This window comes from Cnephaeus nilssonii (assembly GCF_951640355.1).
Source record: "Cnephaeus nilssonii genome assembly, chromosome: 15".
NCBI lineage: Eukaryota > Metazoa > Chordata > Mammalia > Chiroptera > Vespertilionidae > Cnephaeus > Cnephaeus nilssonii.
This window is the reverse complement of record NC_137086.1, coordinates 66,303,301-66,316,058: the sequence shown is the minus strand read 5'-3', so window position 1 is coordinate 66,316,058 and position 12,758 is coordinate 66,303,301. Positions and strand designations below refer to the sequence as shown.

Below are 12,758 nucleotides of genomic sequence, written 5' to 3'. Positions count from 1 at the left end.
CAGGTTGATGGCCGTTTGTGGAAGGAGGGCAGAGGTAGGGCAGGACGGCTAAGAGCCCATCTCAGTTGGCATGGCTGATGGGTACTACCCTGTAGGATTCACCAGCTGACCTCAATTATGAATAAAATTGGAAATCTGTGTGCCATGATGTGGGTTGGTGTTCTAATCTCTGCCATGTGGTAACACCACTTGCAAACCGATGAATTATTTGGGGGCTCTTAGGGCACATTGAGTATTAACATACACTCCCCTGTACCTCAGGGTAAGGAGAGGGCACTTTCATCAACCTTGTGTGTAGTACAACTAAAAATGATGCACTTGCCAAAACTTTAAATTAAATAAAAATACCCTCTGGCTACATAATGATATAACAGCCAAGGAGGCCAGGCTGCCGTGGGCTTGAGCAGACCGGGCCTGGGGATCGGTGCAGCTTTGTGTCCCCGCGAGCGGGTGGGACACACCAGTCACAAGGCTAATGTTGAGGAAACGGGGAGCGCTTGGCCTGATGGGGAAGAAAGGATAAAGACTGTCTTCGGATATTTGGAGAGAGCGTTCATGTGTCAGCATGAGCCTGGTTTCATGTGCAGGAAGCATGGTCCCCGTGACGGCAGACGTGCCAGCTCCGGCCTCTGAGAGACGCACACCCTGAGCCACACTGAGCCTGAAGCTCAGTGTCCCAGACGGGTGGGCGCTGGCTGAGGCAATCCCATCGTCCCTGCCTCGCTGGGTTGTGAGGAGGACCAAGGGGACCATGGTTTCAGACCCCCTCACATGCCACCTCTCAGGGGGGGCTTGGCCACACTGCTCAGGACTGTCACCTCCTTGTTTCACCTCAGTGTCTGCACAACAGACTTCATAGGGCACAGCCAATGCAGCCTGTTCCCGTGTCCAGCAACACTCAGGGCCAACCACACGCAGTGGCGGTTAGAGGGGAAGGGAAGGGTGTCCGTATCCCATCAGGAAATCCACAGGCTAATCCCAGGTTGGAACTGGCAAATGAATTCTTTTCCCTTCCTTCCTCTCCCTCCCCAGTCAGTCTATCCTGAGACCGAATAGTTCATGAGGATGGTCTCTGTGTAGTTTCTTGTGTAACAAGTTGCCACAAATGTGGGGGCTTAAACACAGAAATGCGTTGTCCACAGCTCTGGAGGCCAGAGTCCGCAATCAGTACTGCAGGCCCTCAGCAAGGTGCGGGGGGGGGGGTGCTCCCCCGGAGCTCTGGGGGCCCTTCCTCAGCTCCTGCAGCTCCTGGTGACTGCTGACCTTCCTGGGCTTGTGCCTACACCTCTCCAACCACTGCCTTTGCCTCTTATAAAGACACTTGTGCCCGGCCATGTGTCTCAGCAGTTGAGCATCGACCTATGAACCAGGTCACGGTTCAATTCCAGGTCAGGGCACATGCCTGGGTTGTGGGCTCGATCCCCAGTGTGAGACGTTCAGGAGGCAGCTGATCAATGATTCTCTCTCAGCATTGATGTTTCTATCTCTCTCCCCCTCCCTTCCTCTCTGAAATGGGGTTTAGGACCAACACAGATAATCCAAGCTAATCACTGCATCTCAAAACCCTAATCATATCTGCAAAGACTTTGGCATATAAGGGAATGGTCACAGGTTGGAGGAACTAGGATGCAGACATTTCTTCGCAGGCCAATAGTCAGTCCAGAGGATTGGGCGAGCTGTTCCACCTCCTGCCAAGTTGGGACCACACCGTCACACAGCCTTGTCTTGCTCCTGTTACCTCTGCCTCACTCCCCTTCCTCAACTCCCCGACTCTTGGCGTGAACTCTCCGCTGAAGAGACAGCCATGAAGTTTCCCTCAAGCTCGCCTTTCTGGAGAACCCCATGTAATATATGTAAACTTATTAAGAACATTGCACACAGTCAGGATAGATAGTAGCAGTGTTACAATAGCAATTCCTACAGTGTTCAGAGCATTGCTGAATAACTTAAAAATATACACTGAGGCAACGGAGGTCATCTATTTCACTATTTCAGTGGAATTTTACACCAGGTTGAAAATTTTATTTCCCTTCTACAAAACATTTGCAGCATGGTGACACTTTTCCAGTAGAATACCTGCTAAAGATTGGAATTAGTAAAAGAAGGGTTTTCCCACAGTAATTGGAAGAATATTCACTCTATTTGAGAAAAGTTAAATAAATGAGTTAATGCTCACAAATTTCTTACAGATGAAAAGTTACCTGCACCACACTAAGTCCTGCCATGAATATACTTCCTGTGAGCTGAAAAAATTACATTTCTTAAAACAGTAGTGTCCTGGACCCGGCCTATCTGAGAAGTAGCACAGCTTTGTGGATAAATTGCAGGTTCAGATGACACCACCCAGATGACTGTGCCCAACTTAGGTGGGGGAAAAAGGAGAATAAAGCAAGATTTTCTACTGTAGCCTCTCAGAGGTCTTTGCAGGTGACAATTGTAAAATTGAAGATTCTGGGAGGTTGTTTTTTTATGGGGCAACTTCACTGGCACCTTTGTCTCAGAAAATCACACGACTTTTAGATTCCCAGATAAACCTGAAGAGAACCAGCAGCCAATGACATTGAATATAAGAAAATATTGGCAAACTTCACTGTTAAAAGGGAAAGTACCAAAAACAGTGAAAAACTGAAGAGTTTCAGCTCTCCTACCATGAGAAGGCAAATTCAGTATTCAAGAAAACTCACTGAACAAATATGGCCTGAACGGAGACTGTAATGAACAATATGGTGAAGCAAGTTCACATCAGGCTTCTTTAAGATTTGTCATTTAATTGGGTAATTCCTATCTGAAATTTTTTTCTGAAAGAATTCCCTTGGACTCTATGCACAAAAATCTTAACTTTCAAATTTCCCAAACCTTGATTAATTGTTGGTACAATCTGCTATCAACATTCCAGTGTCTCTCCTTCTCTTTACTTTCATGATATGTACACATACAGATGGATGCACACACACACACACACACACACACACACACACACACACACAAAACACGCTACCTAAAACAGCATGTCAAGCAACATTTTGTTGAGTGGCAGGATTTCTCTCCCCTTCCCATTCCACCTATTCTCTCTTGCTTCATTTCATAAATAATGGCCAACTCCTTGAGCAGCATGGGAGAAATCAAGAGGAAAATCTATATATTTCTAGATGATTCCAGCCAGAGGGCTTCAAAAACGAAATTGTTCTAAGAGCCTTCCAACTTGTCTTTACATAGTTATCAGACTCCCTGGAAAATTCAGCTCTTTTTTCATAGCAGGCTCTTAAATAATGTTGAATGGTGAGTGAATGAATGGATGGATGAATGAACTAAAGAGCTGAGCATTTCTGAAACCATGGGAACAAGCATGATGCAGAGAAGCATGTAGCATACTGGAAGAGCAGTCACTAAAACCAGGAGGCCTAGCTTTCAATCTTATGTTGACTTACTATTTAATCTTGGATAGGCTATCTGAGTCTCATTTTTCACATGCCAAGTAGAACTTGTTCTAATGTTTTCTAGATATTCTCTATACCACAAATGTAGCACCTTATGGTTTAGAAAATACTTGAGCTTACATCGTCTCACTTGACCTTCCCAACCACCAACCAACTAACCAGTGGCAAAGGGTGCCCATCTTTTAGTCTGGAAGCAGAGGTCCACAATGTTGACTTTGAATAGTTAATAGTTAATAAGGATGCACTTCAGGTGAGAAGTTCCAGGCATGTCCACAACTTCTCCTCCAGGAAACAGACAAAGCAAGAGCCCAGCCTTGATCAATTACTTGCCACTGAGACCATAACAGCAGAACCTTCTCTCAAACCATGACTTCTTGCCTCAAATCCTGCTTACATACTTCCAACCCTTCTCACTTCCTGCTATCTATGCACCTGCACATTACCAAGGCCCTCATCAAATGAGGGCCACTGTAAAAATCCCTGCAACTAGATGCTCAGCATGGCCCAGGCACTTAGTACACTCTGAACTGGGGACCACATCGGGAGTCAGCAAGCATTTTCTGTACAGTGCCAGAGAGGAAACCTTGTAGGCTCTGCAGGCCATGGGGTCTCTGTCACTACTGCACAAATGCCCAAGTAGACAATACACAAACAAATGGGGCAGCTGCGTTCCAATAAATCTTTATTTACAAAAGCCAGCAGCAGGTTAGATTTAGCCTGTGGGCCTTTGTTTGCCAAACCCTTGGGCTGCAACAATTCTGAGAATAGTCTTGAAGTCAAAAAACATTATTTTAACACTTCCTTTTAGAGGCAGGGTCCTAACAACTCTTCATTAACACATCTACCCAGGCATGGTTATCCTCTTCCTCCACCGTCCTCTGATTAAGACACCCCGCCCCCCCAGCAGAGGGAACCTGGAGCGTTTCCCCTCAACTGCAACTCTTCTGAAAGACAAAGCAGGGCAGAGATTGAGCTGGACCCCAGGTCTTTGTGCCATACCCAGCTAGCAAGGGCCCTCTTCTAATCGCACTGAGTTCTCTGCAAACCTAACAAAGAGAATAGGACTCTTCTTTCACTCAATAGTTTTCTAGTGGGGCCTGAGGGCCAGCGCCACTGAAGGCCTTCCTGAAACGTCGGCTCAAAGGAGACAATGTGCTTGGCACCACGGGACCTTCTGCATGTACAGCTACACGACCACTTTTCATTTTGTTTCTCAAGCACCCATGGCACCCATCCATGCATTAGGCTAATAACTGCATGAATCTAGTTAAAAGAAACTAAGCAATTATTTTAATTAGAAGAGAACAAAAATAATGCTCCTGGATTCTGTTTTAAGGGGCAAGAAGGAAGTAGCCAGGGCTCAAAAAGATCCCACAAAATATTTTTGTGAAAGGAAAAATAATTAAGGCCAAATTTAGAATGTACTTGCAATAAATGGTCCAAATAAAATGAATGGCACCACTGTGCAACTAAAACCATTCATATGTAAGAGCCCAGAAACTCCATTTTTATGTGATACCATTCTGACAGTATAGCCAATTTTACAATGTGAAAGTGAATGTCTAGGAGAGACTTTAATGATCCTCCTGAATCTCTCACACAATTTCTTACAGAGCTTCTGTGTAAACTCTTTTATTAATCACAGAAAAGAAGGATATCAGTCAACTTGCCTTTTAAATAGGATTATTTTTTCATTTAAATTTTAAAGTAAATTGTTCAGATGTATTTCTCTGAAAGAATCCATCTTTGTAGAAAAGCCTTGCTACTCATCTATTCTACAGAAAGCAGATTCCACCACAGAGACTTCTAATCGCCTGAACTGGCTTTAGTCGCATAGGAAGAGATTGTATGTGCCGGCTGTCCATAGCCTTTGCCTTCCTGCCTCGCTCTGGTCATGCGTGACATTTTGGCCATTTTATGTCACCTCAAGCTTTCAAAAAGAGATGGAGTGAAATTCAAACTAGTCAACTAGTCGGCGTTGTGCCTTCTGTTTGAATTTGTAAGTGTCTTTTAGCACCTGTTGTCCACCAGCACAAAGCAAGTTATGGACACTCCCGGATGACCACAGCCTAGACCTTCCCTGCAAGGAGTTCACAGACTGATCACAGAGACAGAGGCCCGGGCAGAAAGGAGACCACGCAGCCCAGGGATCTGGCCTGAGCTGATCGTTAAAGAATGGATTATCCAGGAGAAAGACATGGGCAGTCTGTTCCGGGGAGAAAGAGCAGCATACGCAAAAGCTGGGACACCAACCATCCCAGGTGATACGGGAACTGCGAGCAGATGGAGCTGCTGGGTAGTGAAGCTGGAGGTTGGAGCAGGGCAGAGAACAGGCTGGAGTGGGAAGCAGGAGCCAGATGGCCAAGAACTTGGGCACCACATCCATGATCCTTGGCTGCATCTTGTAAAGCAATGCAGAGCCACCAAACAGTTTTCCACAGGGACTAAGGGGCAGTTTTCCATTTTGAGTACTTGGAATGCTGAGAAGAGGAAGAAATGGAGACTCGGTGTCCCACACATGCCACAGCCCAGGCAAGAGGTGAGGTAGGAATGGAGAGATGGGGTGAGGTATGAGATTACAGTGCTGAAGGAGATTTTTATAAACCTCTGTGGAACAGTGAATGAATTGGTCAAAAGTGGGAAATTAAATTGTCTTTGGAGATCCTCAGTGGGGAGGAAGTGTTTTAACTGAATGCTTCTCATATGCCCACAAAGCTCCCCCACTTCCAGGTTCTCCTTAAACCCCGGGGGGCCTTGATCATGGGCTCCCGGATTGACATGCAGCAAAAATCTCAGCTGGGGCCCACAAGCAGACTGCTGCATGCCATGTGAAAACTCCTAGAAGAGAGTCCAACTGGTACTGACTTTCCCCTGCAAAACTCACACAGAAACAGTTTCCTGCCATAAGTCTAAGTTAAAATAAACAGAAGTTTGGAACGGAAGAAATATGGTGAATACTGACTGTGAGGGTTAATTTTCTGTCAACCTGACTGGGCTCGGTGATGCCCGGGTAGCTGGTAAGCGTTATTCCTGGTGTGTGGGAGGTGCTCTGGAGGAGATTGGCTGGTAAGCTGGTGGACTGAGTGAAGAAGATGGCCACCCCAACGTGTGGGCATCATGACATCCGGTGAAGGCCGGGACAGATCAGACAGGCTGAGAAAGTGTGCATTTCTCTCTTTGCTCAAGCGGGATATTCATTTTCTCCTGCCCTTGAACATTAAATCTTCTGGTTCTTGGGCCCTCAGAATCCAACCAGGACTTATTCTATCTCCCCCACCATACAGTCTGATCACCCCACCCCCCGCCCCCAGCCCGCTATCCTCAGGCCTTTAGACTCACACTCACACCACCAGCGTCCCTAGTTCTCCAACCTGCAGACAGCACATCATGGGACTCCCGCCTCTGTAATTGTGCTAACCAACTCCTGCAATAAGTCTCCTCATATCTATATCTATCCTATTGGTTCTGTTCTCTGGAGAACCCTGACTAATATACTTAAGACAAGCTATATATTGTTTTAATTACCATATTTACATTAGACTCATTTATGTTTTTGCTTTTAAAGAATATAAAGAACCCTAACCAGTTTGGCTCAGTGGATAGAGTGTCGGCCTGTGGACTGAAAGGTCCCAGGTTTGATTCGGGTCAAAGGCATGTACCCTGGTTGCAGGCACATCCCCAATAGGAGGTGTGCAGGAGGCAGCTGATCAATGTTTCTCTCTCATCAATGTTTCTAACTCTCTATCTCTCTCCCTTCCTCTTTGTAAAAAATCAATAAAATATTTTTTTTTTAAAAAAAGGAACATAAAGAAGATCAGCTCTACTGATTTTATGAGCCAGCTAAACCTTCATAACACACCTGACAGGGACATTACACTAAAGGGAAATTACAGATAAATTTCATTCATACATGTGTTGTCAATATTATCAAAACATTCAGTAATACATTCAGTAAATAATACATCATACCCAAGTTGGGTTTAGTCCAGAAATTCAAGATTGGGTTAATGCCCTAGCTGGTTTTGCTCAATGGTTAGAGCCTCGGCCTGAGGACTGAAGGGTTCCAGGTTCGATTCCGGTCAAGGGCATATGCCTGGGTTGCGGACTCAATCCCCAGTGGGGTGTATGCAGGAGGCAGCTGATCAACGATTCTCTCTCATCATTGATATTTCTGACTCTCTCTCCCTCTCCCTTCCCCTCTGAAATCTATAAAAATATGTATTAAAAAAAAGATTGGTTTAGCATTCAAAAACCTATTGAATAATTCACCACACTAACAGAATAAGGGAGGAAAGTCATATGATCATTCTACAAATAAGTGAGTACTTAACTTATGACAAAAGTCTCACTTCAGAACACTGGGGAAAGGAAGTCTTTTCCATTAATGGTATAGGGTAAGTGGATATCTTGGGGGGGAAAAACTTGATCCCAACCTCACATCATATACAAAATCAATGTCATTGGATTATAGATATAGTCTATAAGTAAATACAATGTAACCTATAAGTAATCTATAGATGTAAATGGAAGAGAAGAAACAATAAAGCTTCCAGAAGATAATATAAGAGGATATTTCCATGGCCACAAAGTTCTCTTAAAAAGGACATAGAAAGCACTGCCTATAAAGAAAAATTGGAAAATTAGATGACATTAAAATTAAAAATATTCTGTTCATCCAAAGATACCATAAAGAGTGAAAAGTCAAGCTCAGGGTGGTATATGACACTTGCAATAAATATATCTAAAAAAAGGATTATATCCAGACTAGAGGCCCAGTGCATGAAATGCATGCACCAGGAGGGGTGTCCCTCAGCCAAGCCTGTACCCTCTCCGATCTGGGACCCCTCGGGGTATGTCTGACTGCCGGTTTAGGCCCAAACTCTAACATCCTTTTTGGTGTCCTATGGTGCAAAATGAGTAGGATTTCTACTCTAAAGGAGAGTCTATTTTGGGGAAAGATTCATTAGATTATTGACTGTAGAGGATCATAGAAACTAATGTTTCTTGTGTGTCCCTTGTGTGCCAAACATTTAAATTCCCCTCTTTGAATCCTCATTTCATTCCTGCTTCTGCCTGCCAGCCTGATCGCCCCCTAACCGCTCCCCTGCTGGCCTACTGGCCCCAAATGCCCTCCCCTGCTGGCCTGGTCCCCCCCCAACTGCCCTCCCTACCCTGCAGGCCCGGTCACCCCCAACTGCCTTCCCTACCCTGCAGGCCCGGTCACCCCCAACTACCTTCCCCTGCAGGCCTGGTTCCCCCCCAACTGCCCTCCCCTGCAGGCCCGGTCACCCCCAACTGCCTTCCCCTGCAGGCCTGGTTCCTCCCAACTGCCCTCCCCTGCAAGCCTGGTTGCCCCCAACTGCCCTCCCCTGCAGGCCTGGTTGCCCCCAACTGCCCTCCCCTGCTAGCCCGGTCACCCCTAACTGCCTTCCCATGATGGCCTGGTCACTCCTAACTGCCTTCCCCTGCTGGCCTGATCATCCACAACTGCCCTCCCCTGTCGGCCATCTTGTAGTGGCCATCTTGTGACCACATGGGGGTAGCATCTTGTGTGAGGGCGTGACGGTCCATTTATTATATAGGATTATGTAAATATCTCCTACAAATCAGTAAGATGGATAATACAATAAAAAAATTAACAAGACACTTGAAAAGCCCATTCACAGAATAGCCAAATGGCCAATATACATGCAAAGATGCTCAACTTATTAATAACCTGGAAGTCAAATTAAACCCACAATGAGATTCAACTCCAAACCACTAGAAAGACCAAAATAACAGACTGAAAACACCAGATGTCAGCAAGGATGTGGAGCAGCCTGCCTTCCACCCACTGCTGGTGGGAGTGGAATGGACACAACTTCTTTGGAAAGGTGTTTGCCACTGTTACAGCTGAGCACAGCCACACAGTGCAGCTCAGTGAGCTCCCCTGCAGTCAGCGAGCCCAACAGAAATGCACGCACACGCCCACCAAAGGCGTGCGGGAGAGTTGACCACTGCACTGTCTAAACAGCCTAGAACTGAAAACAACCCAAATGTCCATCCAGGGTGAAATAGGTAAGCTGTGGTACATTACTGACACAGTGGAAGGAAAACATACTATCATCACACCCAACACCATAGCTACAACTCACCAGCATAATGTTGACAGACTCAAACCAGACAAAAGAGCACCTACCTTAGGACTCCATTGATAAGCAGCTCCAAAACAGCACAAAGCTATGGCGTCAGAAATCAGGACAGTGGTTATCTCGGAAGGGGAGGCCATCCCAGCCACCGAGTGCTGGCTCAGTGCTCCTTGCCCGGGTGGTTGCAGGATGTGTTCGCTCTAGGGAAGGCATCAAGTCCAGGCTTCTGCTCTTCGCAATCCTGCAGCCCCAGTAACGCTTGAAAACAAGTTTCAAATGCTGATTTCTATTTCTTACGGGAAGTAAATGGAGGGGCTTGCACAGAACATACCACAGAAGATCTTTATGAAAATCAGTCAGTGGTTGTTTCCTGGGCTCAGCTGGCTCCCCGGATGTCGCCCGGAGAGCAGAAGAGAGGAAGAACCACACAGGACGGCAGGTCGGCCGCGCTAGGAGGCTGCCCTCCTCTGGGGTGAAAATGAATGTCACTGCCCCCCTTTGCAGTTTAGCTGAGAGGTGAGTGATGTGTGAGGAGAAAAAACGAAAAGTTCAAGGCCCAATGTATGAGATAATGACAACAACAAAGGGCCTTGCCTTGTTATATAAAGAAGGGTTAAAGATAAATTTAGACTGGCTACAAGGAAATGCTGTCTTATGAAATGTATAATTAACCTGTAGCCAATGGTTTAGTAAAATCCAACTCCTCCCTCAAAAAAAAAAAAAGGCTGCTTATAGTATTTACAGTAGCCAAACAGGCATCTTCAGTTACACGGACCAATATTGTCTTACAAAGGCTGCCCGGCCTCCCGGCCAGACCACGGCTGGGACCAGGAAGGAAGGCTCGCTGTGGTGTAGCGTTTCACGGCTCTGTTACCTAATATTGGCCCATCGGAGGGGCTTCGCAGCGTCTGCACCTCCGCCCGGCACCTGGCCTGGGGGTGCAGGGGCTGCACTGACACGGGCTCTTGTTTTACTTCTGGGTGGTAACACCTGTAGGCCTGTATGCAAGCAACACCTTGTGTTTCTGAAAGGAAACACAATGAATAGCGTCAAAATTGTTCCTCACACAACTGTTTTTGCGCCAACAACCCAGAAATATATGGGTGGTCTCAATATATGTGTGAAATAAACAGAGCAGGTATGCCTACACTGATGTAATTCCAAAATCAGCTCTATCATTTAGCAGCTTGAATTTCAACTGGCACATTTTTAGGAATGAAAAACACCGAGATCATTCATCAAAGTGATTGTCCTGTGCACTTGTATACCTTACATAATTTATTTTTAGGGCTTTTAATTTCAAAGAAATACTAGCTAATGACACCTCAGACTTCAGACATTTTTCTGATCGCTAACCGCGTTCCCTCAGGGACGGAGTTGTGAATAAGTGGGGTTTTTAAAAGATCATTAACAGATATTACAAACCAATTCAAATTGAGCATTTTCTTTGCAAATTACTTTAACTTTTAAAGCCACTGGTGGGGGGGTTGGGGGGGGTGACAGTGAGTGATATAGTTTACTTAACCTGTCTACAAATTGCAGATTTGTGCTCCATCGGCGATTGCACTTCCAACCAAAAATATCTACAACTATCTCTAATAGAGATATTTTTCAAAATGATCACACTCGACGAGTGATATTTCAAAGGATAGTAATGTTTACTTTTTATTTAGCAAGTTACCCTGGAATTGAGAATGTTTGTTTTACTGACGTGTTTAAAGTAAAAGCAGAGCCTGCGTTGTCCGCACCCGCTGCTTAATTAAACTCCCAGGCAATTAGCAGGCTCATCACTTCCCCAGCGAATGGACGGTGAAGCTTGGGAGGTAGATAGTGGGGTTTCTTGGGGGAGTCTTTTATCTAATAATAAAACGGTGCTTTCTGGGCTAAAGACTAATATTTGGGGTGAGAAGCACCACTATTCCCCCATGTACACCAGGCCTGACTCTTACTTGCATCAAACCCTGTTGTGTACATTTTCCATTCAAAGAGCTCCCGTGGACTTCAAAGGGAGTCGCCTACAAAGCCGGCTGCGTGGGAGTCCGAAAGGCTCCAGAACAGGCCCAGGCCGGGAGGAACCAGGCCAGGAGGAACCAGGCCAGGACAGGCTCACGCCGGAGCCCCCAAACCAGGCCACAAACCCACCGGCTCCCCTGCCGCCGCCACCCCACAGCGCGGGAGATGTCCCGGGCTGGCCCAGCAGCACTGGCTTCTCAGGCTACGACTTATAAATATTTGATGAGTAGTGTTCTATTTATAAGAAAGTATGTTAATAGGAATATTCTTTGAAATTGGAGTCCAATGCAGGCTTTAAAAAGGCTCATTGTTTGAGGTACGACAGGTTTCCTTTTTTCCCTTTTAAAGTGCAAAGTCAACTTACCACAAACCAAACAAAAGACTCCAACATCCTTTTGGGTGTCCCATGGTGAAAAGTGAGTAGGATTCTACTCTAAAGGGGATGCTATTTGGGGGAAGGATTCATTAGATTATTGACTGTAGAGGATCATAGAAACTAATGTTTCTTGTGTGTCCCTTGTGTGCCAGACATTTAAATTCCCCTCTTTGGATCCTCTCCAGCACACCCTGAGCCTGCCTCGGTGCCACTCTATTTGAAAGACGGAGAAACAGGCCTCAGAGCGATCACGCGGTGTCTGTTCCCAAGTCCCGCATCAGTAAGTGCAGAGCTGGTCCGGAGCCCCCCTGTACCCAACCCCAAGCCATGTCTGTTTCTCTCCCTCACACTAACTCCCAGCTGTCTGCCAATTTCAAGTGTCCAGTTCACATCTGGCAGCAGCTGCCATTTTTCTGAAGAGCGAGGACTCAAAGATGATGGGTTCTTTCCATTCCAGCTCAGACAAGGAATACTGTATGCCACATGCTGATAATTAAGTTGCAAGGGAATGATTTTGCCCCAAGAACGCCCTGTGGGATTCTGAGAGGAAACACAGATCTACACGAGCCAGTCGGAATGCCATGTGTGTGTCCCAAATGCTAACACGGCTCTCTGAACCTCAGACAACGAAGGTGATTCTAGTGACCGCAGTAAACTCCTTGGACGCAAGTTCAAGGAAGAGGGGGAGAACAGGCAAGGGATCCAGATGACAAATGCTAATCTACAGAGAGGTGACACCTGCAAAGTCCTCACAGCTCCACATCATTAATTGTTGGAATGGGAGGAGAAAGGTGGACCTTCCAC

The 12,758-nt window shown here is 46.1% G+C and overlaps 1 long non-coding RNA gene across 1 annotated transcript in view; it reads right to left on the bottom strand.

The window, feature by feature from the left end:
- LOC307112301 overlaps positions 1–11,644 on the bottom strand; it is a 28,249-nt gene extending 16,605 nt beyond the window's left edge. Inside the window, exon 1 of the long non-coding RNA XR_013814690.1 lies at positions 9,616–11,644. This is a non-coding gene — a long non-coding RNA (uncharacterized lncRNA). The remainder of the gene's footprint in view (positions 1–9,615) is intronic.
- Between the last annotated feature and the right edge of the window lie 1,114 nt (positions 11,645–12,758).